Source organism: Aquarana catesbeiana, linkage group LG11 (assembly GCF_042186555.1).
Source record: "Aquarana catesbeiana isolate 2022-GZ linkage group LG11, ASM4218655v1, whole genome shotgun sequence".
Taxonomy (NCBI): domain Eukaryota; kingdom Metazoa; phylum Chordata; class Amphibia; order Anura; family Ranidae; genus Aquarana; species Aquarana catesbeiana.
In genome coordinates, this window is record NC_133334.1 from 117,993,545 (window position 1) to 118,021,267 (window position 27,723).

Below are 27,723 nucleotides of genomic sequence, written 5' to 3' on the forward strand. Positions count from 1 at the left end.
GGCAACAAGACTAAGCAGATATATGCAGGGCTTGATTCAGAACCAGATCAGTCTGGTTTTATCCCTACCAGGTCTACGGCTATTAATTTAAGGAGGCTTTTTTTAAATATGCAAATACCATCTTATAACCCTGGGAGGAGAGCAATTTTGTCACGCGATGCTGCAAAAGCTTTCGATAGTGTCGAGTAGACATATCTGTGGGAGGTGTTGGGTTCATTTGGGAATAGGTTTTTACATTGGGTTAAGCTGTTGTATTCTGCCCCAAGGGCATGTATGCAAATAAATGGTTTGGTTTTAGAATTTTTTTCATTATATAGAGGTACAAGACAGGGTGTCCATTGTCTCCCCTGCTGTTTGCACTGGCCCTTGAACAACTGGCTGAAGCTGTCCTACAATCGGAATCTATTTGTGGATTTATTAGAGAAATAAGGAATGAAAAAATTTCATTGAATGCAGATGACGCGTTGTTTCTTGGGGATACAGATAACACTTTAAATTCTTTAATGTCACTTATAAAAAAGTTTGGTTAGTTCTCTGGATATGTTATCAATTAGGATAAATCTGGTATACTTCCTTTAGATAATCCCAGTTTGTTTTTATTAAGAGAGGCTCAGAAAAGTAAAATCGTTTCATTGTTTAAATATTTGGGAATATGGATACATTCTAGGGTAGAAGATTACCTAATATATAATTTATTTGCTATTCTCACTAAATTCCAATTTAAGAGCACAGCATGGATCAAGCTGCCGTTATCAGTGGTGGGCAGAGCAAACCTTATAAAAATGATTTGGGCCCCTCAATTATTATACATCCTTCACTATTCACCAATGTGAATACCTCTTAAATGGTTAAAAAAAATAGAATCATTATTTCGAAGGTTATTATGGAAAGGAAAAAAACCCTAGGATTAAGCTATCAATTCTCCAGCGAGCTAGGGATGGGGGCGGATTGGCAGTGCATCAGCCGAGACTATATGTCATAGCCTCCCAAATTTAACATTTTGCTGGTTGGGGAGTTGTGAATTGTGAAGATCCTATGCAGGCCCTATTGTTAAGTAATTGTTCTTGCTACAGTCTTCTGTCTCAGCTGGAATCTGGAGCTTTCGCTTATACCTGTAAAGGTCCAACATTGACACTTATGAATAGGGTCTGGCAGGAAATGAGGAGTATAATGAAATTTGAAGGGGCCTCGGAGTACTCACTACTTTAGGGGAATAGGCATTATAAAGAACTATGTAAATTGGAGGGATTTGAGCGTTGGTGTTCCCAGGGGTTTCAATATATAGCCCAGCTTTATTCACATAACCTTCTACGCTCCTTTCAGGATCTGCAAGAATCTTTTTAATTGCCTCATCATAATTTTTTTAAATATCTACAATTACGGCACGCGGCACAGTCTCAGCTTAAAGGGGAAAAGATAGCGATAAGAACGATGCCACTCTTAACTTCATCAGCAGTGGTGACTGAGAAAAAGGGCATTATTTCATCTTTATATGGCCAACTTATGAGGCCATATCAAAATAATGTTGTCAGCCTGGGTAGAAGAGGGTGGGAGATAGACCTAGGGATATTTCAGATGATGTAGGGCAAACAATTTTGGAAAGGGCGCCTTTAGTTTCATTATCACCTGCACAATGTTTGTCTCAATTATTCAAAATATATAGGGTATATAGAACACTGGTAAAATTATTTAAGTGGGCAGGCATGATTCCCCGGATTGTCCACTGTGCCAAAAATCTCCCACTGATCTACTACATATGTTGTGGAAGTGTCCTAAATTGGTTAGATACTGGTGAGAGGTGGTGACTACAATTAATGACGTTTTTTACACTCTGATCAATATGGATCCTAAGACATGCTTATTGGATGAAGAGCTTTTTCCAATTGAGATTTTGATACCAGTTAGTAGACTATTGTTTATAGCACGAAAGTTAATTGCCTTAAAATGGATGTCTCAGAGTATAAGCTCATTTGAGGAATGGTGTCTTCAAGTAAATGATAGCCTTCTGAAGGAACAACAAATCTATTATAATAGGGGAATACCTAATACCTTAAACAAACTGTGGAAACCATGAATATTGGCCCCAGGGTTGGCCCCATCTTCATTGATTTTGTTGTTCCTTTGTAGGGTGGTCAATTGTATTTTACGATAGTATGGTTTCAGAAGGAAAATGGGGATGAAGGGCCATACCAGTGGGTAGATAAGAAAGGTGTGAATTATTCCACCTGCAGTAGTAACACATCTTATAGACATAGGTATATACAGTATCTCACAAAAGTGAGTACACCCCTTACATTTTTGTAAATATTTTATTATATCTTTTGATGTGACAACACTGAAGAAATTACACTTTGCTACAATTTAAAGTAGTGAGTGTACAGCTTGTATAACAGTGTAAATTTGCTGTCCCCTCAAAATAACTCAACACACAGCCATTAATGTCTAAACTGCTGGCAACAAAAGTGAGTACATCCCTAAGAGAAAATGTCCAAATTCAGCCCAGTTAGCCATTTTTCCTCCCCGGTGTCATGCGACTCATTAGTGTTACAAGGTCTCAGGTGTTAATGGGGAGCAGGTGTGGTAACTTTGGTGTTATCGCCCGCACTCTCTCATACTGGTCACTGGAAGTTCAACATGGCACCTCATGGCAAAGAACTCTCTGAGGATCTAAAAAAAAGAATTGTTGCTCTACATAAAGATGGCCTAGGCTATAAGAAGATTGCCAATCGATTGCCAATTGATACAAAGGCAGCATCAATGAACAGGCCTGCAGCCCCAGAGTCGATTAGAGCCTGTATCTGGGCGGACGACTCAGCCCAAGAAAGGGTAACTGAAACCAGGGGCTTATCCTTCTGGATAACTGGGGAGAAAACCACAGCACCTAAGGTCTGTCCGTGACAGGACCTCAAGGGTCGGGCGTTCCCTGGATGGGTAGGACAAGACTTCAAAAAGTGATCTGCCTGGCCACAATAAAGGCACAATCTCTCCCTCCTCCCAAGAGTTCTCTCATCCGCAGAGAGATGCGTGAAGCCCAAGTGCATGGGTTCATCTTCACAGACCGACTCGGTACCAGGAGGCATGAGAGGCAAGGGTTGGACTGCAAAGTTCAGAGACAAATGTACAGGAGGCTTCCAAAAGCGCTCCTTAAAAGGAAGTCTTTCTCTCTAGTTGCTTGTGAAAGACCTGTGCACAGACTCCCTGTTAGAGGAATCAACAGCGTGCGCGGGTGCGCGCTAGCGCGAATGGGCACACACGGGTGTGCGATGGCGCGAACGGGCGCACATGGATGCGCGATGGTGCGAGCAGGTGCGCACGGGCTGTGCGCTGGCACTTGCGGGTGCGTACAGATGCGCAGTGTGACAGGACTTGGCGCCAAGAGGCCTATTTAAAGGAGTCTGTTATCATGCCTTCTTGCTGTCCGGTCTACAGCGTTTTCTGAAGACCCTTGCTACTTATTACCTGCTTACCTGATTCCTGACTATCCGGCCTGTTCCTGACTACTCCTGTTTGTTGCCAGCCTCCGACCCTGACTTGTCCTGACTACGCTCCTTTGGTTTGTTCGCTGCCCACCCGTTTCCGACCCGGCCTGTACCCTGACTACTCTTCTGCCTCCGTCTGGTACCTGCTCTACCCACCAGTGTTGACCTGGCCTGTCTGACCACGCCAGTGTTCCTGCTGAACTACAGAACACCTCCTTGCTGTCTGCTGTTCCAGAGTTCCTGCCAAGCTTCAGCGCTCCGTCCTACAGCCAGCTGTTCCAGTGTTCCTGTCAAGTTCAGCATACCTCCTTGCAGTCTGCTGTGCCAGTGTTCCTGCTGAACTACAGAACACCTCCTCGCTACCTGCTGTTCCAGAGTTCCTACCAAGCTACAGAGCTCCTCCCTGCAGCCAGCTGCTCCAGTGTTCTGGCCAAGTCCTGTGTACCTCCCTGCAGTCTGCTGTTCCAGTGTTCCTGCCAGTCTCTCTTCGGCTGCCTCAGAGGTCCGGATCAGCCCTTACACCTGCCACCTGTCAAGGCGCTTTTGCCCCTCTGAACTCCCGAGTCCCTGTCTCCTCTACCAGGGGTTCTCAAGGCAGAGGCATATGAGAGGCCGCTCCCTGCATTCTGGGCTCCATCACCAGGTATGTGACAGTACCGAACAGCCATGTCCGAGCCCACGCAGGGAGCCTCTCCCATTGACGAGCTCTGCCGCCACCTTGCCGGACTTACTCAGGTGGTAAAGAGCCTGCAAGAGGGCTATATTCAACTGGAGGGACGTATCCAAGCTCTATCCACATCCACACCTTCTGCTTCCAGGACTTCTGTTGCACCTTCAGTGGTGATGATGCCGCCAGAGCCCAGGGTCCCCACGCCTGAAATATTCTCAGGTAATTGGAGTAAATTCAGGACATTCTATAATTCTCTCTGGAAGCCACCAAGGTGGGAATCGTTATTTCACTGTTGTCAGGCGAACCCCAGTCCTGGGCTCATCGTCTCCTGGAGAAGAAGGATGCCTTGCTTGATACCTTGAGCACCTTCTTTCAGGCCATGTCATTACTCTATGAGAATCCATAACTAACCGCTACCGCAGAGGCAGCTTTGCACGCCTTGCAGAAAAGGTCGCGGACCTGTGGAGGACTATGTGTCGGAATTTAGGCGTTGGATTTACGACACGAATTGGAATAATGCTGCCTTACTGTACCAGTTCCACATGGGCCTTTCGGAATCTTTAAAAGATGAACTTGCCCGAGTGGGCATTCCAGAGACTCTAGAGGCCCTCATGCATCTGTCCATCCAAATAGACAGACGTCTGAGAGAACGACGTACGGAGCGATCCTCTGGCCCTCCTGGTCCTGTCTGGATGTTGCCCCGTGTGCCTAGTTGTCCCCACACTGCCTCCCCAGCTCCAGCCACTGCCGCCTCAGACACTCTGGAACTGATGCAGTTGGGCTTGCTATGCCCTTCACTGACTCCTGGAGAGCGCCAACGTCGCTGGGCTGGTAATCTTTGCCTGTACTGTGGAGAACCGGTACATTTTGTGCGAACTTGCCCAGCAAAGCTTCGTAAGTGCCTCTCCATCTCCCCTGCTCTTACCCCCGTTGTGCTGAATAATGTTTCTCATCTGGCTGTTCCTATTCTCTTACAGATCCCAGGAGGGAATATACCAACCAGCGCTATAATTGATTCCGGGGCTTGCAGTGGCTTCATAGACTAGTCCTTCGCTTCTAGACATCACATTCCCCTTCGGCCCAGAGCGAAAGGACTTTCAGTATATTTGACCGATGGCTCTATGTTAGAGAAATTATACTTTAAATGTCAGTTATGAAAGACGCCATTTTGTTTATCATGGCCTAGAAATAAGCTATAGTGATAATATGGAATCAGCAATATATATACTCAGCAATATAATATGCTTAGATGTGCAGTTTTGAATATATCCTGTATTTTTGTGTTGACTTGGGGAGTTTTCAAGTCAGTATCCTGTAACCATTGTTATATGAAGAAAACAGTCTGTAACAGACACTTCCACCTTTCCTGTTCTGTCCAGAATAAAGTTGAAAATACATGAGACTGGGCATGTTTTAAGACAGGAAAGGGGGGTGTCCAGGGCTTATAAAAAGACATGTACCACAGTATTTTCCTTAGAAATGACAATGACAGCATGAAGATGTAATGCTATTCATTTCTCTTGCATATGCAATAAATATTACCTTGATGCCCGAGGACGGTCTGAGATGGTGAATTATTTCCCTAACAATTTGGTCCTTCGAGGAGCCGGGAGTCCCCCGAGAAGCACTGGCCAACAGTGACCGATGACGGCAAAACTGTAAGTCCTCCGTCTTAAATTAGATGTTAAAAAGAGGCCGGTCCGCTGAACTAGTGCCTCCCGGGCAGCGGCTTACCGGATCAGCACAAGAGACCGCTCTCGGGACAAAGTAAGATTTTTATTTTTATTTTATTATTAACCTTTTGTGTTAGACTTGATTAGGAATTTGATGAATAAGGGATCTGAATGCATACATACAATATAGAGATTGATTGAATGTTTATCTGTTTCTGTCCTATCTGCTTTACTCTTGTTGAGGGGAAATAAGTGGTCACGTATTCCCCATATAGATCCGTCTGTGGCCATCCTGGATGGGCAGACCTAGTGACTAGCCCGCGTTTTGGGAAGACGCGCTCAGGGCGACCTGGCGGCAGTCGAGCACTGCGGGTGTTCTCTCTTGTGTGTTCTTGTTTGTTTCTTCTGGTTAATTGTCATTTGATATAGGGGTATGGTCCCATACTAATATCCGGGTGCAGATAAAGGAAATTTGTCGATTGGATCTTAGATCCAGACAGCCTTGTAAACTGCAGAAAATCCCTTGGGGACACATAAATATTCCTAGATCAAAACCTAAAGAAGCCCCTGTTGATACAAGGGTGTGGCCTGATAGATTTCTAGGCATATAAATACCCTTGGATCAAAAATACTTCCAGATAAAGAACCCCCCGTTGATACAAGGGTGTGGCCTGATAGCTTTCCAGGCATATAAATACCCTTGGATCAAAAATACTTTCAGATAAAGAACCCCCCCCCCTCCGTTGATACAAGGGTGTGGCCTGACAGATTTCCAGGTAACAAACAGAGGACATTTGGCGGACCGCAGTGTTCATGCCAGCCTCATATTTTGTATTAATCCTGAGCAGGCACACAAATACCCTTGGATCAATGACTGAAATATTAAATGTTTTAATAGGATGAAAGAACAGTCGGGAGAATTCAGTCTCCTCGTAATTCTGTGAATGCTCTCTACAAGTTAGTGAAGTATTAAGTAATGATAAAAGAACAGTCGGGAGAATTCAGTCTCCCCGTAATTCTGTAATTCTGTAAGACACCAGTGTTTTAGCAATACACAAGATCAGTAATCTAGAAGTAATATATCATGACTAGAAAGTCTGTGAGTGATTGCAAGTGATAAGATACTGTGTGCTGTGTTGTGTCATTGTGAGAAGACATTAACAAAAAAAAGAGCTCCGTGTGCACGATAAACAAAGTAGGTATGATCCATGGAAAATCTGTTGGTGTGAATGAAGATGTTAAGTATATGTGTAGTCTAGACAAAGAGAATGTGACATTTCTTTAAATGTGGAAAACAAAGTATGATTTTGATGCGTTTTTAAATAAGGATTATTGTGTAATACTGTGTAGAAAGCTTAAAAATGATGCCGGCACAAAAATAAGAAAACAGAAGAAATTAGGCCTTCCCCAGGCAAAGAAATGGCTTGAGGAGGCTAACCATAGGTTAAATTCAGAAAACCATAAAAAGACTATGTTTTTGAACAAAGAGGAGGACAATAATATGACCGTCCTCTGAAGTTTAGTTCAGCAAGTATTGACTGGACAAAACGTAACAAACCAAATGCAACCTGACTCTCCACTGTTTGTTGTTCCCCCGTGGTCACCTGGGTCACCCGCAGATGCAACCGATTCTCCTATGGCTGCAGCTAAACCCCCTCTCAAGATGACTCTTGCTGTCCAGAGGAGTCCACAAGGGACCCCCTTTACAGCAACTGTTACAAAATTTTTCGGGGACCTGCTGAACCAATTGATACCCCCCCCTCAGCAGGGGAACAAACAGAATGTGGAGAGGAAGAATTTCCACTAATTGAAGTTCCCAACCCTAGGGCAGGACAAAATGTAGGTGGTATAATAGTCCCCAACACTATGATGGTATATCGCCCCTGGACCCCCGAGGATGTTAAAAAAAAAAAAAAAACTACTGAAGGGGTACCACATCCCAAGGTCAACATAGCTCAAATCAGGGATGGTATCATGGGAATGATTGCTAACTATCATCTTATTGGGAGGGAAATAGAGCAGAATATCAGACAGATCCTGGGTCCCGACTGGCATCATGTAGTGGGAGAATTGGAGTGGATTAAACAATCAGGGAGTTGTGTTGCCTCATGATGATGCAGCACTAGAAAACAGGAGAAATGCTCTTATAACAAGGATAGAGAACAGAAGGATGGGAAACACCTGAACAAGGCCCCGCATTCAGGACTATGAAAACAAAAAAAAAGAAAAAAAAAAGAGAAGGGAGTGTTTCCTGTGAGGTAAAAGAGGTCATTTGGTAAAAGAATGTAGGTCAAACAGAGAGGAAGAAGCATGACTAGAAGATGTTAGTATGTCTGCAGAGAGAGATACAGAAGAAAATTATGTGAAAGAATCTGAAATTTTGGATGTGTGCGCTGTTGAAACTTGTTTGCATGCTAAAGTCAAGTCAGAAATAATCTTGGTTGTGAAGGGTAGATGGCTAACATTTCTCTGTGATACTGGGGCTTGTAGGACCCTAATACACCCGCTGGATATGAAAAAGGTAAAAAAAAAGGTGTAGTATATGTAGAATCTGCAAAATGGGTTGATGCACCAGGAGGTCATGTCTGAAGGCCTTACTGTGGAAGATCCACAGACAGGTAAAAAGGCTCAGTGTAAAATTGTCATTATGACTAAATGTCCTGTTAATTTGTTGGGTAGAGACATGTTGCACGCTCTTGATATTTCTGTCGTACCAGTGGAGGGAGGTCTCAGAGCCCATCGGCTGTGTGAAAAACAAATCACAGCCGTGGATAATGAGCCCTGATACTGGTACAGCCTGGAATTTGCAAACTGAGGGATTAAATATACCCAAAACCCTGGCAGAAATAATTGATGAAGAGTCTGTGAGGAAAAGGTATAAGGTCCAGGCAAACCTCTATTGCACCATGTACTACAGAAAGATCTCTGGGCCTGATAAGTTCTATGAGAAACAGTTAATGAGTCTCACTAACACTGAAGTTCTATTAAAATGTCTGTACTGTGATAAGGAAGGAAATAGCGTGGCTACTTGTCTCCTACCATAGCCTATTCTGCAAATATACAGGCAGGATACTGTTCTTGTGTTTCGGTCACCCGGAACCCCAAGGTATCATGGCATGAGCTAGGTGAACTTATCACGAACTGGGTCTAACTGACAGATGAGAAACTAAAATCCAGAGGGATTCAGAGGTATAGGAGGCATAAGGGAGAGAAAGATGGGTGGAGACTCGTGCAGGATTTACAGGCAGTCAATGGGACCGTATTACCGAGGGCCCCGGTGGTCCCAGACATGCACGTCCTCCTGAACGAGCTCTACCCAGAGAACAAGGTATTTTCTGTTATTGAAAACAGTAATCCTTCTTTTTCATTTCCTTACACAAAGACAGTCAGTTCTGGGTTGCATTTATGTACATGGAAAAAAAAAAGAGGTACACATACACTAGGTTATCCCAGGGATATTGTGAAAGTCCAACTATATTCTCACAAAGAATGTCCAATAATTTGTCTCGGTTTGTACCTCCCAGTGTGAGTTAAATTCTCTTGTATGTGGATGACATTCTGGTAGTAATGTATGTAAAATTACCATGGTTCTGATGCATTTCCTCGCAGACCAAGGTCAAAAGGTCAGCAAAGACTAATTACAACTGTGGAAAGAAAAGGTGAAATGCCTGGGTCACATTTTATCTCAAGAAGGTAGACTTTTGCATGAGATCCGAAAAGAGGCCATCCTTCAAGTCCCCAAATCACATACCAAAAAAATAAATGATGTCATTTCTTGGCATGGCAAATGTCTGTAGAGCATGGATAGCAAATTATGCTATGGAGGTGGAGCCTCTTTCTTATCTCATCTATGGTTCACTAATGGCTGCAAAAGATTCCATTCAGTGGAATGTGCAAGCAGAGGATGCATTTACGAAGGTAAAGCACCTCATTGTGGGTTATGCTTAGCCTTCCTAATTAAAGTAAAACCTTTTATCAAACTGTAGATTGTAAGGAAGGATCTCACGGATGTTCCCTTTCTAGATGCTGACATTACCCTTTGTGTTGACGGGTCTTGTAAAAAGGACGATAAAGGGGTACATCAAACGGCATACGCTATAGTAACACATGACCAGGTCATTGAAGCCAGACCCCTTCCCAGTTCCTACTCTACACAACAAGCTGAAATTATTGCCCTATCTAGGGCCTGTAGTCTAGGGGAAGGGAAGAAAATAAATATTTATGCAGACAGCTAATACGCTTTTTCTACTATACACATATTTGCCCAGCAATGGAAAAATAGGGGTATGATTACGTCCACAGGTAAACCAATCTCACATAGAGATCTTATCCTGGCCCTTCTAGAAAATGTACAGAAACAAACACAAGTGGCAATTTGTAAATGTACAGCACACAGAAAGGGAACAGATCCAATTACTCTAGGAAATGCACTAACGGACAAAGATCGCAAGGGAAGCTGCTACAGGACCGCAAAAAAAACACACACATATACTATACAGGTCCCCAAGAAAATGGTGAGGTACGGAAAGCTATTGATAAAACATGGTTATCAGAAATGCAGAAAACATCACCGGCAGGTGAAAAACAAAAGTGGTTATCTAAAGGGGCAACGCTGGTCAATGGTATATACACAAGTACAGAAGGTAAACCCATCTTACCTACATCACTATTTAGATATGCTGCGTTATTGAGCCATGGGCAAGCCCATATCTCAAAAGGAGGGATGGTGCAGGTGATCAATAAGGTGTTCACAACATATGGGTTTACGAATGACTCTAGAGATTTTTGCCTCACATGTCCGCTTTGTACCAGATACCATGCTCAAGGTGCCCTAAGACCCTTAAGAGGTCATTTCCCACAACCCTCTTATCCCTTTCACACGATATGCATGGATTTTATGATTATTGTTGTTTATAAAGTGGGCGGAAGCTTTTCCTATGACACACCCAAATGGGCAGTCAGTAGCCAAAGTACTTATTAAAGAGGTGATTCCATTTCATGGGATCCCCTCTGTGATTTACAGTGACAATGGCTCCCATTTTGTAAACCGAACAATACAACAAATTGGTAAATGGTACAATATTGACAAAAAAAAAAAAAAAAACAGTGTCTACCACCCACAATCTGTGGGCACAGTGGAGAGACACAATGGTACCGTAAAGAGTAAACTAAGAAAAATGTTGAAGGAAACAGGGAAAAATAAATGGGTTTAGTGTTTGCCAATGGCATTGTTGAGTATAAGAATTACCCCTACTGCTAAAGGACTAACACCGTATGTAATGTTGTATGGTAAACCTTATTATATTCCACAACTAGCCACCGTTCCTCTCCCTAAAGAGGAAATAGACTTGACTTGTATAATAAGAATGTTTTCATAAAATAGAACTGGGTCAGAATGTGTAAATGAGAAAAAGAGTTACCCTAAGACTAAAATGCAAAGTATACCCCCATCAGTACAAGCATTACCAGGAAATTTTACTTGTTTCTCTAACAATGACAGTAATGGTACAAATGTTGGCACCCTGTCCCCTGAATATTGTGTAATTACAACCCGTACTACGGACATTAAGTATGAACTAAAATGGTTTCAGGAACAAAAACAGCAATTGGCTGATGTTTGGTGTTTGTGTGGAGATAAGAGACTAAGGCCACCTGCCACCTAGATGGGAGGGTAGTTGTGCCCTTATACGATTGTTGCTTCCCTTTTATATAGTTCCTATGAGTGATAAATGAATGAAACTACCAGGTAAATACTTTTTTAAAGGAATTAAGCGAGAAACACCACAAGGATCATTTGACAACCGAGTGTATATAGACAAAATAGGTGTTCCACGAGGAGTTCCAGATGGAATTAAAGCGCAGAATCAAATAACAGCAGGACTCACCTCACTCTTCATATGGGTCCAGCCCAACAAGAACGTCGACTGGATAAACTACATCTACTACAACCAGCAGAGGTTTGTGAATTACACCAGAGATGCTATCAAAGGTATAGCAGCACAATTGGACGCCACCTCTTTGACAGCGTGGCAGAACCATATAGTGTTGGATATGTTGCTGGCAGAAAGGGGCAGGGTATGCAAAATGTTCGGCACCTTCTGCTGCACTTTTATTCCAAACAATACGGCACCTGATGGAAGTATCACCAAAGCCTTACAAGGCCTACAAATGCTATCCGAAGAATTAGCTGAGAACTCTGGTGTAGAGAACCCCCTGACAGGACTTTTCGAAAAATGGTTTGGTAAATGGGGTGATCTTGCAAAAAGTTTGCTTATCTCTATTGTCATGGCAGCCGCAGTTCTTACATTGTGTGGATGTTGCTGCATGTCCTGTATTAGGGGAATTCTTCAAAGACTGATTGACACATCTTTAACAAAAACTATGCTCCTCCAGAGCGACACGGAACTATACTCGGAACCTGATGATGAATTTACAACTCTCGCTAAGGACTCATCTGTCTAAATGATAATACCTGGTAAAATAAAATAACCTGGATATTTGAAGTATTGACATTATTGACATGGAACTATACTCGGAACCTGATGATGAATTTACAACTCTCGCTAAGGACTCATCTGTCTAAATGATAATACCTGGTAAAATAAAATAACCTGGATATTTGAAGTATTGACATTATGAGTATAAAAGGGGGGAGATGTTAGAGAAATTATACTTTAAATGTCAGTTATGAAAGACGCCATTTTGTTTATCATGGCCTAGAAATAAGCTATAGTGATAATATGGAATCAGCAATATATATACTCAGCAATATAATATGCTTAGATGTGCAGTTTTGAATATATCCTGTATTTTTGTGTTGACTTGGGGAGTTTTCAAGTCAGTATCCTGTAACCATTGTTATATGGAGATAACAGTCTGTAACAGACACTTCCACCTTTCCTGTTCTGTCCAGAATAAAGTTGAAAATACATGAGACTGGGCATGTTTTAGGACAGGAAAGGGGGGTGTCCAGGGCTTATAAAAAGACATGTACCACAGTATTTTCCTTAGAAATGACAATGACAGCATGAAGATGTAATGCTATTCATTTCTCTTGCATATGCAATAAATATTACCTTGATGCCCGAGGACGGTCTGAGATGGTGAATTATTTCCCTAACACTCTACTCTTAGATCGGGGCCAGTAACCCAGGAGACTGTACCGCTATATACCATCATTGCCGGAACTCATCAGGAGTTACCGTGTCTAGACATCATTGAGTCTCCACTATTTCCCAGCATACTAGGCATGCCATGGCTGAAGGCCCATAACCCGCAAATCGATTGGATCTCAGGGAGGGTTGAGTTCCTGTCTTCCTATTGTCACCAACACTGCCTACCAGAAGTCACCGATGCCCATTCTTCCCTACGCCTGCCACCTGTCAAGGCGCTTGTGCCCCTCTGAACTCCCGAGTACCTGTCTCCTCTACCAGGGATTCTCGAGCCAGAGGCATACGAGAGGCCGCTCCCTGCATTCTGGGCTCCATCACTAGGTACGTGACAGTGATCAACTTCTCCATCTCAGTGGGTATATCTCGGGCTGCTATCTCATCTCTGATGGTATCGGAGACCACGAGGGCCTCATTGTTCCAAGCAACCTCTGCTGCCAGAGTACGGAATTCAATGGCGTAGTCGGCAACAGTTCTCGTACTCTGTTTGATGGACATGAGACAGTTGGCAGCAGAAGCGGAGCATGCAGGAACATCAAATACCCTTTTAACCGCTTAACAACCGGCCCATAGCCAAATGACGGCTACAGGGCGGTTGTTTAACTCTGGGAGGACGTCCAGGGACGTCCTCCCAGAATTCTGCTCTCGCGCACCCCCTAGGGCGCGCACTCGAGAGCATCCGTGACCGCCGAGTGATCACATGTAAACAAACCGGCGTCATCTGATGACGCCGGTTCCTCTCCTCCCCTCTGTGTACCGATCGGTACGCTGTGAGCGGAGAGGGAGATGGATGGATGGCTGCAGCGTTGTGGGCTGCATGTGTAGTGCCCACAGCGCTGCACAGAGACATCCAGCCATCCATCCATCCATGCTCAGCCATCCCCACTACTATGCATGCCCTGCAATGCCCTCTGAAATGCCCCACAGTACTCTGGTATGCCCCACAATACCCCTGCAATACTCTGCCATACCCTGCAATACTCTGCAATACCCCTGCAATACTCTGCCATACCCTGCAATACTCTGCCATACCCTGCAATACTCTGCCATACCCTGCAATACTCCGCCATACCCTGCAATACTCCGCCATACCCTGCAATACCCCGCCATACTCCGCAATACCCCGCCATACTCCGCAATACCCCGCCATACTCCGCAATACTCTGCCATACCCTTCAATACCCCTGCAATACTCTGCCATACCCTGCAATACTCTGCAATACCCCGCCATACTCCGCCATACTCCGCAATACCCCGCAATACTCTGCCATACCCTGGAATACCCCGCAATACTCTGCCATACCTTGGAATACCCCGCAATACTCTGCCATACCCCGCAATACCCCGCAATACTCTGCCATACCCTGCAATACCCTGAAATACCCCGCAATACACTGCCATACCCTGCAATACCCCGCAATATCCCGCAATACTCTGCCATACCCCGCGATACCCAGCCATACTCAGTGATACCCAGCCATACTCTGCAATACTCAGTGATACCCAGCCATACTCTGCAATACTCAGTGATACCCAGCCATACTCTGCAATACTCAGTGATACCCAGCCATACTCTGCAATACTCAGTGATACCCAGCCATACTCTGCCATACCCAGCCATGCTCTGCAATACTCTGCCATACACAGCCATGCTCTGCAATACCCCGCAAAAATCTGCAATACTCTGCCATAACCTGCAATACTCTGCAATACCCAGCCATACTCTGCAATACTCTGCAATACTCGGTGATACCCAGTCATACTCTGCCATACCAAGTCATACTCGGCGATACCCAGTCATACTCGGCGATACACTGCAATACCCAGCCATGCTCAGCCATGCTCAGCCATACTCGGCCATGCTCAGCCATACCCGGCCATGCTCAGCCATGCTCAGCCATACTCTGCCATACCCAGTCATACTCGGCGATACTCTGCAATACCCAGCCATGCTCAGCAATACTCGGCCATGCTCAGCCATACTCGGCCATGCTCAGCCATACCCAGCCATGCTCAACCATACCCAGCCATGCTCAGCCATACCCAGCCATGCTCAGCCATACTCTGCCTCTGTATGTGGCCAGGCTGTGAAAGTCTCACACATGTGGTATCGCCGTACTCAGGAGGAGTAGGAGAATCTATTTTGGGGTGTCATTTTTGATATGTACATGCTATGTGTTATAAATATTCTATAAATGGACAACTTTGTGTTAAAAAAAAAAAGCGTTTTAACCACTTCTGGCCTTCCGTCATACGACGTCCTTGACTTTGTGTGGGGATATCTGAATGATGGGTGCAGCTACAGGCATCATTCAGATATCATCTTTTTCAGCCGGCGATTCCCTACACCATAAGAATGATCATAGCGGCTGTTACACTGCTTGATCGTTCTTACGGGAGGCGAGAGGGGACGTCCCCCCCTCCCGCCGCCCTCCGGTGCTTCTACCGACTCACCGCTACGATCGATGCCAGGATCTTTTTTTTTTTTTTTTTTTTTTAATTTCAGGCACAGCCTAGAGGTGAGATTTGGGGTCTTATTGACCCCATATCTCACTGTAAAGAGGACCTGTCATGCCATATTCCTATTACAAGGGATGTTTACATTCCTTGTAATAGGAATAAAAGTGATCAAAAAATTTTTTTTGGGGAAAAAAGTGTCAAACTAAAATAAATAAAGTAAAATGAACAATAAAAAAAAAAAAAAAAATTTTTTAAAGCGCCCCTGTCCGTGTGCTCGCATGCAGAAGCAAACGCATACGTAAGTCCCGCCCACATATGAAAACGGTGTTCAAACCACACATGTGAGGTATCGCTGCGATCGGTAGAGCGAGAGCAATAATTTTGGCCCTAGACCTCCTCTGTAACTCAAAATTTGTAACCAGTAAAAAATTTTAAAGCGTCGCCTATGGGGATGTTTAAGTGGCGAAGTTTGGCGTCATTCCACAAGCGTGTGCAATTTTGAAAGGTGACATGTTAGGTATCTATTTACTCGGCGTAACTTCATCTTTCATATTATGCAAAAACATTGGGCTAACCTTACTGTTTTGTTTTTTTTTAAAGCAAAAAACATTTTTTTTTCCAAAAAAAACGCGTTAGAAAAATTGCTGCGCAAATATCGTGCGAGATAAAAAGTTGCAATGACCGCTATTGTATTCTCTAGGGTCTTTGCTAAAAAAACATATATAATGTTTTGGGGTTCTATGTAATTTTCTAGCAAATAAATGATGATTTTTACATGTAGGAGAGAAATGTCAGAATTGGCATGGGTGCTCCAGAATGCCTGAAGGTGCTCTCCTGCATGTTGGGCCTCTGTATGTGGCCACGCTGTGTAAAAGTCTCACACATGTGGTATCGCCATACTCAGGAGTAATAGCAGAATGTGTTTTGGGGTGTAATTTGTGGTATGCATATGCTGTGTGTGAGAAATTACCTGCTAATATGACAATTTTGTGAAAAAAAAAAAAAAGAAAAAAAAAAACTTGATTTTGCAAAGAATTGTGGGAAAAAATGACAACTTCAAAAAACTCACCATGCATCTTTCTAAATACCTTGGAATGTCTTCTTTCCAAAAAGGGGTAATTTGGGGGGTATTTGTACTTTTCTGGCATGTTAGGGTCTCAAGAAATGAGATAGGCCGTCAGTACTTCAGGTGTGATCAATTTTCAGATATTGGCACCATAGCTTGTGGACGCTATAACTTTCACAAAGACCAAATAATATACACTAATTTGGGTTATTTTTACCAAAGATATGTAGCGGTATAAATTTTGGCCAAAATATATGAAGAAAAATTACTAATTTTCAAAATTTTATAACAGAAAAATTAATTTTTTTACAGATTTTTCGGTCTTTTTTCTTTTATAGCGCAAAAAATAAAGAACCCAGCGGTGATTAAATACCACCAAAAGAAAGCTCTATTTGTGTGAAAAAAAGGACAAAAAATTCATATAGTTACAGTGTTGCATGACTGAGTAATTGTCATTCAAAATGTGAGAGCACCAAAAGCTGAAAATTGGTCTGGTTATTAAGGGGGTTTAAGTGCCCAGTGGTCAAGTGGTTAAAAGAGGCCACAAACTCAAGGTAACTCAAGGAAAGAGCGCCTAAATTAGAGGAATTTAATTACCAGATAAAAGTACCATCATCCCAAATGTCTAGGGACATTAGAGCTACATCACTGGCACCCTTATATTCCACCCTTTTTTTGAATTTTTTTGAATTTTTTGATTTTTTAATTCAGTGACCTACATAATCCAATTATTCAAAAATTTATTCACTAGAGGCTGTTTGCTATCCCCTGTGTTCGCCGCAGGGGGAATTACATGGGGCCTTACATACCCACAGAGAATTCCTGAACGGGTGAGCTTATCCTTATTGTATATAATTTGTATGTAACTGTTTAATGTATTACTCAATGACTTTGCTGCAATAATTACTTTCTCATACACTTTTTGATCTGTTTGTATTTATTACAATTTATTCTATGTTGCACTATAGATATTGCTCTCCTGAGGAAGCGGTGAATACTGCGAAACCGGTCGAGAATTCAAGCTACCTATGTATCCACCATTATTTTGGGTTTAATCCATATGGTTGTATATACTGCCTCTGCTTTGAACTACAACTGTATGTGACATTGTAATAATCTTTTAATAATGTTTTCTATTGCAATTGAATTTTTATCAAACTACTACTTCCCTCTTTACCCTTTCTTAGTAAATATTTAGTTATATCGAGTACCGAAATAGTCCCCCCCTGTTTTTCCCCGTGGGGGGTTGAATATCGGCCGACAGGAGCAGCCAACTGCGGCCGTTCCCTACCCCCTGCCTCTTTCTGTTCAAGGTAACTCAAGACAACAGGTTTTTGCATCTCCCATAAAGGGTTTGCCCAGGCCAGGGCTCTCTCAGAAAGCAAAGATATCACAAAACCTACTTTGCTTCTGTGCGTGGGAAACACCTGGGGCAGCATCTCAAAGTATATCTCAACCTGGTTGAAAAACCCTCTGCATTGGACTGGATCACTCCAAAATCACTGGGGAAGCGGAGCGGAACCAGACATACCTCTTATAGAGGCGGGTGCCTGGCAAGAGACTGAAGCAGCAGCAGGGACGGCCTGCAACACAGGTTGTACTGGAGCAGCCACAGTGGGAGATTCCAGGTGAGCCATGTGACTCAGGAGCGTTTGTAACGCCATGGCAAACTGATCCATGTGGTGATCCTGCTCATTCAATCTGGAAAAAATATTACCAACAAGTGGATTGTCTGCATCTTCTGAATTCATGGCCTTCACCTACTGTCAGGAACCATGAATCAGACTGAGACAGAAGTACAGTTAAATCACACTTGTTTAATAATAATAAAAAAGGTAAACAGAGTAAACGTAGTCAAAACATAGCCAGAGTTCAGGAACCGAGAACGGCTAGTCAGACAAGCCAAAACGTCAGGGAGGCAGAGATGAGCTTAGCAGAACAGCAAGCAGGATCTGAAGCCAGAAGGAATGTCAGCCAAGCAAATCTTTAACAAAAACATAGGAGAGCGTCTTTAGAGATGTGACTAAGGCGAAGGCAGAGATCATCTGGGCTGGACAGCTTAAGTAGGCACTACTGATGAGCAGGATATCATCAACAGGTGAGTCACTGTGGAGAGATAGGAGCTGGCAATTAGCTGACAGTTGAGCAGCCAGCTTAGAGAAGGAAGGGCTGAGGAAGCCCTGACACTTTGTCACATGGTGTGAGGAAAATCATCTGTATCTAAATGTGACAAAGACAAAGGAGCTTTTTGTGGATTTGAGAAGGAGAAAGGCACCAATGACCCCCATCTCCATCCGAGGAGTGAATGTGGATGTAGAAGAGAGTTACAAGTATCTGAGTGTGCACATAGATAATAAGCTGTACTGGAGCAAGAACACTGAGGTGCTCTATAGGAAGGGCCAGAGCCGCCTCTATTTTTTGGGGAGACTGAGGTCTTTTACGATGCTGAAGATGTTTTATAAGTCTGTGGTGGCCATTCAATCTTAGACAACTGCTCCCATCCATTCCACAATTTGCTGGTCACTGAATACCATCCGTGACAGATTGCTACAACCACGATGCACCACAGAGTGACACAGGAAATCATTTTTGCCTGTGGTCATGAAGTTATATAATTCTTCTCTGTGAGGGATGGAGATGAAGATTTAAATATGGTTTACAATCAGGATTTTTATGTAGTTTTTATAGTATGTTGGAAAATGGTGTATTATTTGCATTTTGGTAGTTTTCTCTGTTATTTTTTAATCTGTGTTATATATTCTATGTTGTATTTTAATTATATGGATGGTTTATTAGACTGCAGTTTTAATTTGGTGCTAATGGCTGTTATTGGGAATTTTGTTGTGTCTTTGTGTCTTGTTCTGTTCATTGTTGTGATCCTGTGTTGTCTTTGTTGAGTGTGGCATGTGTTGCAATAATTTCTCTTTGGGATTAATAAAGTATTCTAAATCTGAATCTGAAAAAAAAAAAGATAATCTTCAAACACCAACACTGGTCCTCAGTTAAAATACATTATTCCTTTTTGCAATAAAGAGGAAGACAATACAAAAATTCAAAGAATAATTGCACTGCCAGAACAGTTATATCAATTTCAAGTGCATATCAACCCCCTGGGCAACAATTGCTGTGTCTTTCATTTCCTATAATAAAGCACACTATTGACGTTGTATGCGAAGATAGTAGCCATTCCACTAAGGCACATTGTATGATTAACAATGTTTTTTTTTGCTAGCAACCCAGCCACATGAGGCAACATTGTTAAAAAAACAGTCAGTTAAAGAACTAATTGAGTAATGGAGGGTTATAAACCCTGCCAGGTTTGTTTTTGCCATCTGTGTCCCATTGGGGAGATTTCCCTTCATTTGCTTTCCAGTAACCAAAACAAGAAGTGTGAGGAAATTCCTTCAAAGTGAGGGAATCTCTGATTGTCACCAGGGTCACCAGATCTAGCATCTCCATTGGACAATTTCCCATCCGTTACTGTTCTGGGGAAAACCCAAAATGTGTTTCTTTTTATTACTTTAACTTTCAATGATAACGGTAAATAAATAAATAGAGGGGGTAAATCTCTTTAACAGGGGCACAGACAGCAATAAAAACCTGACAGGTGTTCTACTCCCTTTTCACTCTATCCAAAACTAAAAAAAAAAGCTTTTAGCTATACTTTAAGCTAGAAGGCCTGCACTTGAAGGGGTGAGGTATAAGCTGAAATTCACAAATCTCATTTACCTATGATTCTGGTTACCTAGAAAATGTTTATAGAGAACATGTTGAGGGATTGCCTAAAGATACTCATGTGGTATTTCAACACCACCACAGAAGGTTCCTCTACATGACAATTTATTTTATACTACTGTTCAGTCCAAGAAAAATGTAAATTGAATGCTATGATTAATAGTGTCGTATTGGTGTACAAGTGGAGGAGAAACAAAGCCAGGCAAATTTGCTCAAACAATGTCCAGCCATGGCAAATTGTGCTTATAGTTTGTGATGGTAACAAAGCGAAGCCAAAGGATGTGCATGAAATACATTTAGGGATGTTAAACTGTGAAATGTTTTTTCCAGTATTGATGGTACCAGAACAAACTGATTATGTCATCATTGATACAAATGTTATGAACTACTCCTGACATTTTTTGGGAAAGTGTTAGCCAATACTGAGATATTTAATAGGAATAAGTCAAATCATATTTCTGAATTAACTAGCCAATGTGAGCCATTGAAGAGGTGATGCTATCCAAGCAAAATGAGTACTGTAAAGATAATAAATGCATTTTATTACAGCCACACCAAGAATATTTAGTATGGGGAAAGTTCCCAGACAAGGTTAGGTTATTTTTCAATTCATAATTTTTATTAACACCAATTTTAGTTTACAACACTTAGAACAAAAACAACTAAATACACATTAAAAAAACCCCAAAAAATAAAGAAAATAAAACAAACAAAAACAGTAAACAAACCAAGAGGCCAACACACATACACCGCCTATCTTTCTCTTAATTACATCAACACTATTATTCATGTAGATAACTCATCCCTTTCCCCCCTTCTTCTCTCCCCCCATTTTATCTACCTCATCCTATATCAATCCAACTAAAAAAAAACCCTGCAATGACCAACAGTCATATATATCTATAAGTACGCCTATCTATACAATCCATTTATATTCCTCTACTCTTCCTTTCTCATTTTCCCTTTCTTCTCCCTCCCTTTACTTCTATTTACTTTCCCTTATTCCACCCTCTTTCATAGGTACGACTATTTATACAATCCATTTATATCCCTCTACTCTTCCTTTCTCTTTTTCCCTTTCTTCTCCCTCCCTTTACTTCTATTTACTTTCCCTTATTCCACCCTCTTTCACTTATCCTTCCACACATTTTCTATAATTTGAAAAAGAACCATTCACCCCTGGAGTTCCATCTGTTGCTATTATAAAAGGAGTCCTTCCGGGCATGCCCAGCCGCAAATTTTTTACTGACCCCCTATTTTGACAAACCTGCCATTCTTTTACCCACTTTGAGACCGGGCCTATTTTTCAGACTTTTTTACAAGTTAAATTTTGTTTTTGCTAGAAAATGACTTAGAACCCCCAAACATTATATATATATATATTTTTCTAACACCCTAGAGAATAAAATGGTGGTCGTTGCAATACTTTGTCACACCAAATTTGTGCAGCAGTCTTACAAACGCACTTTTTTTTGGAAAAAATACACTTTTTTGAATGAAAAAATAAGACAACAGGAAAGTTAGCCCATTTTTTTTTTTTTAATAATGTGAAAGATGATGTTACGCCAAGTAAATTGATACCCAACATGTTACGCTTCAAAATTGCACCCGCTTGTAGAATGGCAACAATTTATCCTTAAAAATCTCCATATGCTACGTTTAAAAATTTCTACAGGTTGCATGGTTTGAGTTACAGAGGAGGTCTTGAACCACCTTCAAATACAGAGGAGGTGGTTTTAACACCGTTTTCACATGCGGGTGCTACTCACGTATGCATTCGTTTCTGCACGCGAGCTCGGCGGGACGGGGCTCGTTAATTTTTTTTTTTTATTTTACTCTTTATTTTTTATTTTTACACTGTTCTTTAAAAAAAAAATGGGTCACTTTTATTCCTATTACAAGGAATATAAACATCCCTTGTAATATAAAAAAAGCATGACAGGACCTCTTAAATATGAGATCTGGGGTCAAAAAGACCTCAGATCTCATATTTACACTAAAATGCAATAAAAAAAAAGAAAAAAAGTTGTTTGAAAAAAATAATAATGTCCCTTTAAGAGCTATGGGCAGAAGTGACGTTTTGACGTCGCTTCCGCCCTGCAATGGTATGGAGCCTTCTGCCCCTCGCTCAGCTCCATACCACAGAGGGGAGAGGACACGATCGCCTCTGCCGCTGCCGGCAGCTACGGTAAGCGCGGAGGGCACCGAAGCGCGGCAGGGGGCCCTCTCCCGCCCTCAATAAAATCGATCTCACGGCGAGACCACTTTTATCTGAAAGCAGGCCACCCGCTGAAGAAAAGGATACCAGGGTTATGGTAGCTAGCTGCTGCCATAACAACGATATTCCTCTTCAAAGTGCTGCCGTATAATGACGGCGGTCGGTTCATAAGTGGTTAATTTAGTGACATTAACCTGTAAGTGCCATTCCTCAAATGTTGGCACATTTGAGGAATTCCATTTTTAACAATAAACAACATCTTTTTAATTGCTATCCTAATTGTTGGTATGTATGTTTCTTTTTTTAGGCACCCCAGCAAACTTATTTTAGGATTCCTTTGTACCTGTATTTGGTATACCCGGTTAATAGTATCAATTATTTTTTGCCAGTATGCTGAAACCCGAGAAGGAGCCAAAGGTCTTTATCAAGGTTACAGCAGAAACTAGTGATTCATCCGTATCTCCTAGAAACAGCAGAGCATCGTCTGCATACAAACAATGTTTATCTTCCCTTTCTCCTCTCCTAAACCCTTTAATTAGGGGTGTTTGTCTAATTGCTATCACTAGGGGCTCTATTGCTAATGCAAACAACAATGGGGATAACAGGCAGCCCTGTCTGGTACCCCTAGATAAAGAAGTTCGATATAGTACCATTAATCTGTAAACATGCTCGGGGGACATGATATAATAATTTTATCCACCTCACAAAACCTTCACCCAGGCCAAATCTTTCCAAAACCTCACACAGATATGTCCACTCGACGCAGTCAACCGATTTTGCTGCGTCAAGGGACAAAACCGCTCTTTTTCCCACATTATCAGGAGTCATCTGCAGGTTAAGCAACAGTTTCCTCAAATTTATTGCTGTGGACCTTCCTGGGAAGAAACCTGTCTGGTCCTGGTGTATCAATTTCCCTATAATGGTTTTAGTCTATTGGCCAAGAATCTTGCCAATACCTTAACATCTGAGTTCAGCAATGAGATTGGCCGATAAGACTCTGGTAGTGTCTAATCTTTATCTGGTTTGGGTATTACTATAATAGTTACTTCATTCATTGATTCCGGAAGCTTACCTGTGTCGAGTGCATGGTTAAGCATTTTCAATAATTCCGGGAGCAGTATTTCTCCATAGATCTTATAAATCTCCAGCGGCAAGCCATCAGTACCTGACACTTTACCGCTAGCCGATTCTGAAATGGCTATTGTTATTTCCTCCAATGTGAGTGGGGAATGAAGTCTTTCTCTGTCATCTGCAGAAATTGAGGGTATCTCCAGGGGACGGAGAAAGTCTCCAAGTTGGTCCAATTTATAAGTCACCTTGCTTCTATATAAATCACCATAAAAGGATAAAAAGGATGATATAATATCTATCTGATTATGTGAGATGTCTCCTGTTAGCAAACATACTGTGGGGGATATAATTTGAACGGGTCTGAGCTTTGGCTATTACAGCTAACATTTTCCCATTCCTTTCCCCTTCCTTGTAATACCTACTCCTTACAAATAGGAGATCTTGTTCTGCTTTTTCCAGGACTGTCCTTTTATATAAAAGTTGAGTATTTTTCCATATTGAATGATTTACTAAAGTAGGGCTCTGGATATACTGAAATTCTTTTTGTTGCACTTCTCCTACAAGGCGAGTTTCCCACTCTGCATTCAATGTTTTAAATTGTTTGTATTAGCATTGCTCTTAAAAATGCTTTCATCGTATCCCATATCACCTGTGGTGTTGCAGTATCTGCATTATTCTTGAAGAAATCGACCAGAGATTGACGTATGGGGCTTTTCAACGGCAGCACCTGCAACCAATGAGCATAGACTCTCCAATTACATTTGATTCTGGGTTTAATCCTTTTTAAAGACAAAGAAATTGTTACATAGTAAGGAAAGTTGAATGTTGGGAGAGGAGAACCCCCCTCCAGATGGACCCCAGTCCATCCTGAGTGAGTGTGCACAATTATCCCTTTTTATTTAAGGTACCCATATAGCGCCGTCAATTTACGCATCGTTCAACACATACATCGCACACTCACGATCCCTACCCTCAAGGAGCCCACTATCCAAACTATGCCCACTATCCCCAAACTCACATCCATATACTAGGGCCAATTTTGGACAGAAGCCAATTAACCTACCAGCATGTCTTTGGAGTGTGGGAGGAAACCGGAGTACCCGGAGGAAATCCACGCAGGCACAGGGAGAACATGCAAACTCCAGGCAGGTAGTGTTGTGGTTGGGATTCGAACCAGCGACCCTTTTTACTGCTAGGCGAGAGTGCTACCCACTACACCACTGTGCTGCCCAAAGACCAAATTGTGAATGGTCTGAGACATTCCTTGCTAGATACTGCACATCTGGGACAAATGGGAGAGTTAGTTCCGTACCCAGGACTAAATCAATCCTGGATAGTGATCCATAAGTAGAGGAGCAACATAAATAAGCATGCCCTGTAGGATTAAATACCCTCCATATATCCTAAAGCCCCGGTTCTTGTAGGTGAATTGCAAATGGAGTTTCTACCTGCTGGAAAGCGATCCATAGCTGGATTAGAAACCTTATTAAAATCTTCCATTATCAATAATGGTATACCAGTATCCTCTGCCAAAAACTCCCCAATTTTGCACAATACTTCTGTGCTATATGGTGGAGGGATATAGATTAAGCCTAATATATAAATCATTGAAAATAATGTGCAAACCAATAAAACAAATCTGCCCTGTGGGTCTATCAATGCCTTCCTGCAGGAAAATGTAATTTTTGATGATATTAATATATTAATATACTGGTACATCTAGCATATGTAGAGTATACTGAATGACATTGTATAGGGTACCTTTCGTTCTGTAATATTGACATTATGTCCTGTGTAAGATATGTTTCCTGCAGGAAAGCAATCGACAAATTATATTGCCCCAGTGCAGATAAAATAGCTCTCCTTTTTACTGGTTCTTTCAGTCCCCTCACATTCCATGACACTATTCTAAATTCAGTGTTCATTCTTCAAATTTTTCAAAGAATAAAAGGATCGCCTTCATAACAATGAAATAGAACCAGACTCCAAACAGACAACTCCAAAAAAAAGAGAGAGAGCTTCCAGTTTTTTTTGGTATAAGCTTAATTGAACAAGCTGAAGTTAGAAGCTGATTGGCTGCCATGCACAGTTACACCTGATTTTGCACTCTACAGTTTTAGTAAATTAACCCCAATGTTCTGGTAGGACACATAGTTACATCATTATTGGGAGATGGGTAGTTTCCTATGAGACCGATTAACACATAAGACAGGCAAATTTGCATATATGCCAAAATTGCAGATGTACATCCTTGTATAGCTGCAGAGGATTTTGAGCTTCACTGCAAAGACAAATTCATGTTCTTACAGCACTGCTCAGAGCGTGAAAATACTGTTCACAGTAATTTAGGAACAGTTGGAAGCTCTAGGACTGAACCATCCAAGCATCCTGAAAATATCCGAACAACTCTCAAAAATCTTGGTTTAGGGGAACTTAACACATGTATGCAAAGTCTCTGTATAATGTAAAAAAAGGTTGAATAGCTAATTGTTTGCTATGAACAGATCTTTTCCAGGAGAAGGCTAGTTTGAGGTGAAGCCAAAGGCCTTGCACATTGGATATTCCTAATAGACTTCTGACCTTTACATATTCCTTACAGAAGAGTGCCCCCTACATAGTTCCAGAAAATGTGTGAAGACTTGAATGTAATGGAGAAGAAAGGAGTTATACAGAATGACAAAATACCTTTAGTGAACAAAAAAGGATCCTTTCTAGGATTTGAGTATTGCTACTCTCATTTCATACAAGCATTTCCTGAGGAAGAAAGATAAAAAGCCACTACACAAGTTCACAGGTGAAATAACAAAAAACAAGAAAAACAGAAGGTAAAATGGCCAACTAAACATCACCTCAAGAAAACCCTGTTCCGAGAATCAGAACAAGCAAAAAGCTTTTGATGATTTGAAAGACCCTTTTCTACACCTACTAGTGTGATGCTGGCACATACAGATTTTATCAAAGCATTCATCCTGTCTACTGATGCCTCAATGGACAGACTGGAGCGGTACTCGAATGTCTGAATGCAGAAAGAAATTCCAACCTATTTTTTTTCCTAACAAGATTAACAACCCAGACCACCATCTTGAATTCATAGGCCTCATACACACACAGGATGTCATAAACGCCACTTTTCAGGACGTTTGACTTTTTTTTTCTGCCTTTAAATGCCTCTCTATGTTGGTGTTTACAGGAATTTAGAGGCAGGATTATATAAAGGCAGAAATAAACATCCAGAGTCAGCGCATTTAGGAGAGAAACATTTTGCTGTGAAAAAATGCCTGACATACCTAAACTTGTGTAAACACGTGTGGAAGTGTCTAATAATGCTTAAGTGCTAGGTACGTTTTAACACTTGAGCATTTTTTCAATCCAATAGCTAGAATAAATTAACTTTCTGGCCAATAGAACGAATGAACGCTCAAGCGCTTGACACACCTAAACATTCCTAAACGCATTTGCTTTAGGCGCATTTTTAACTATGCTTTTTCCTCCCCTGGAGCATAGGTGTCCAAGGGAAGAAAAAAACATTCTGTGTGCATGAGGCCTTTAAAAACAACAATTTTTTCAGGAGCAGTGATTTTAAGAATGCTTAAAGTGAAACAATAAAAATGAAATGTTCCTTTAAATATCATGCCTGGGTGGTCCCCTTAGTTTGCCTGTAAAGTAGCAAATAGACAAAATCGATATTCTCCTGCACTAGTGCGGGGGACCGAAAATGAAGTTGGTGGTATTTTCATGATGGTGTTAATATATAGTTGTTCATGCATGCCCCGCTGCCTTGGCCAACTGGGGGAAGTCCAAAATACTATATGCAAAAGAGATGAGAAAGGCGCGTGGTGCATGAGTCCTTTTAAAGCATTTATTTCAAACAAAATAGGTATGTACAGAAAATATCACGTATTCATAGGTGGCTAGGTTACAAGAAAAATAGCACTAAAACAAATAGTATTACATGTGAAACGATGCCCATATAAGGGATAAAAGGTGAATAATCAGCTTATTCAGCGAACGCATTTCAAGGATAATCCTCTTCCTCAGAGCCTTAGAAGACCAGGTCTGGTCTGTATGTTAGAATAGTGGGGGCCAGATGGATGATGTATCACAGGGTGAATATTGACCCATCGGGAGGGTTATTTTTCACTATTGTGGTATTCTTTCTGCATCACCACGCTATACATGAGA

General features: G+C 41.8%; 1 protein-coding gene across 5 annotated transcripts in view; it reads right to left on the reverse strand.

The window, feature by feature from the left end:
• The window catches only part of CHRM1 (cholinergic receptor muscarinic 1), a 459,583-nt gene that overhangs the window by 403,440 nt on the left and 28,420 nt on the right, over positions 1-27,723 (reverse strand). The window lies entirely within an intron of this gene.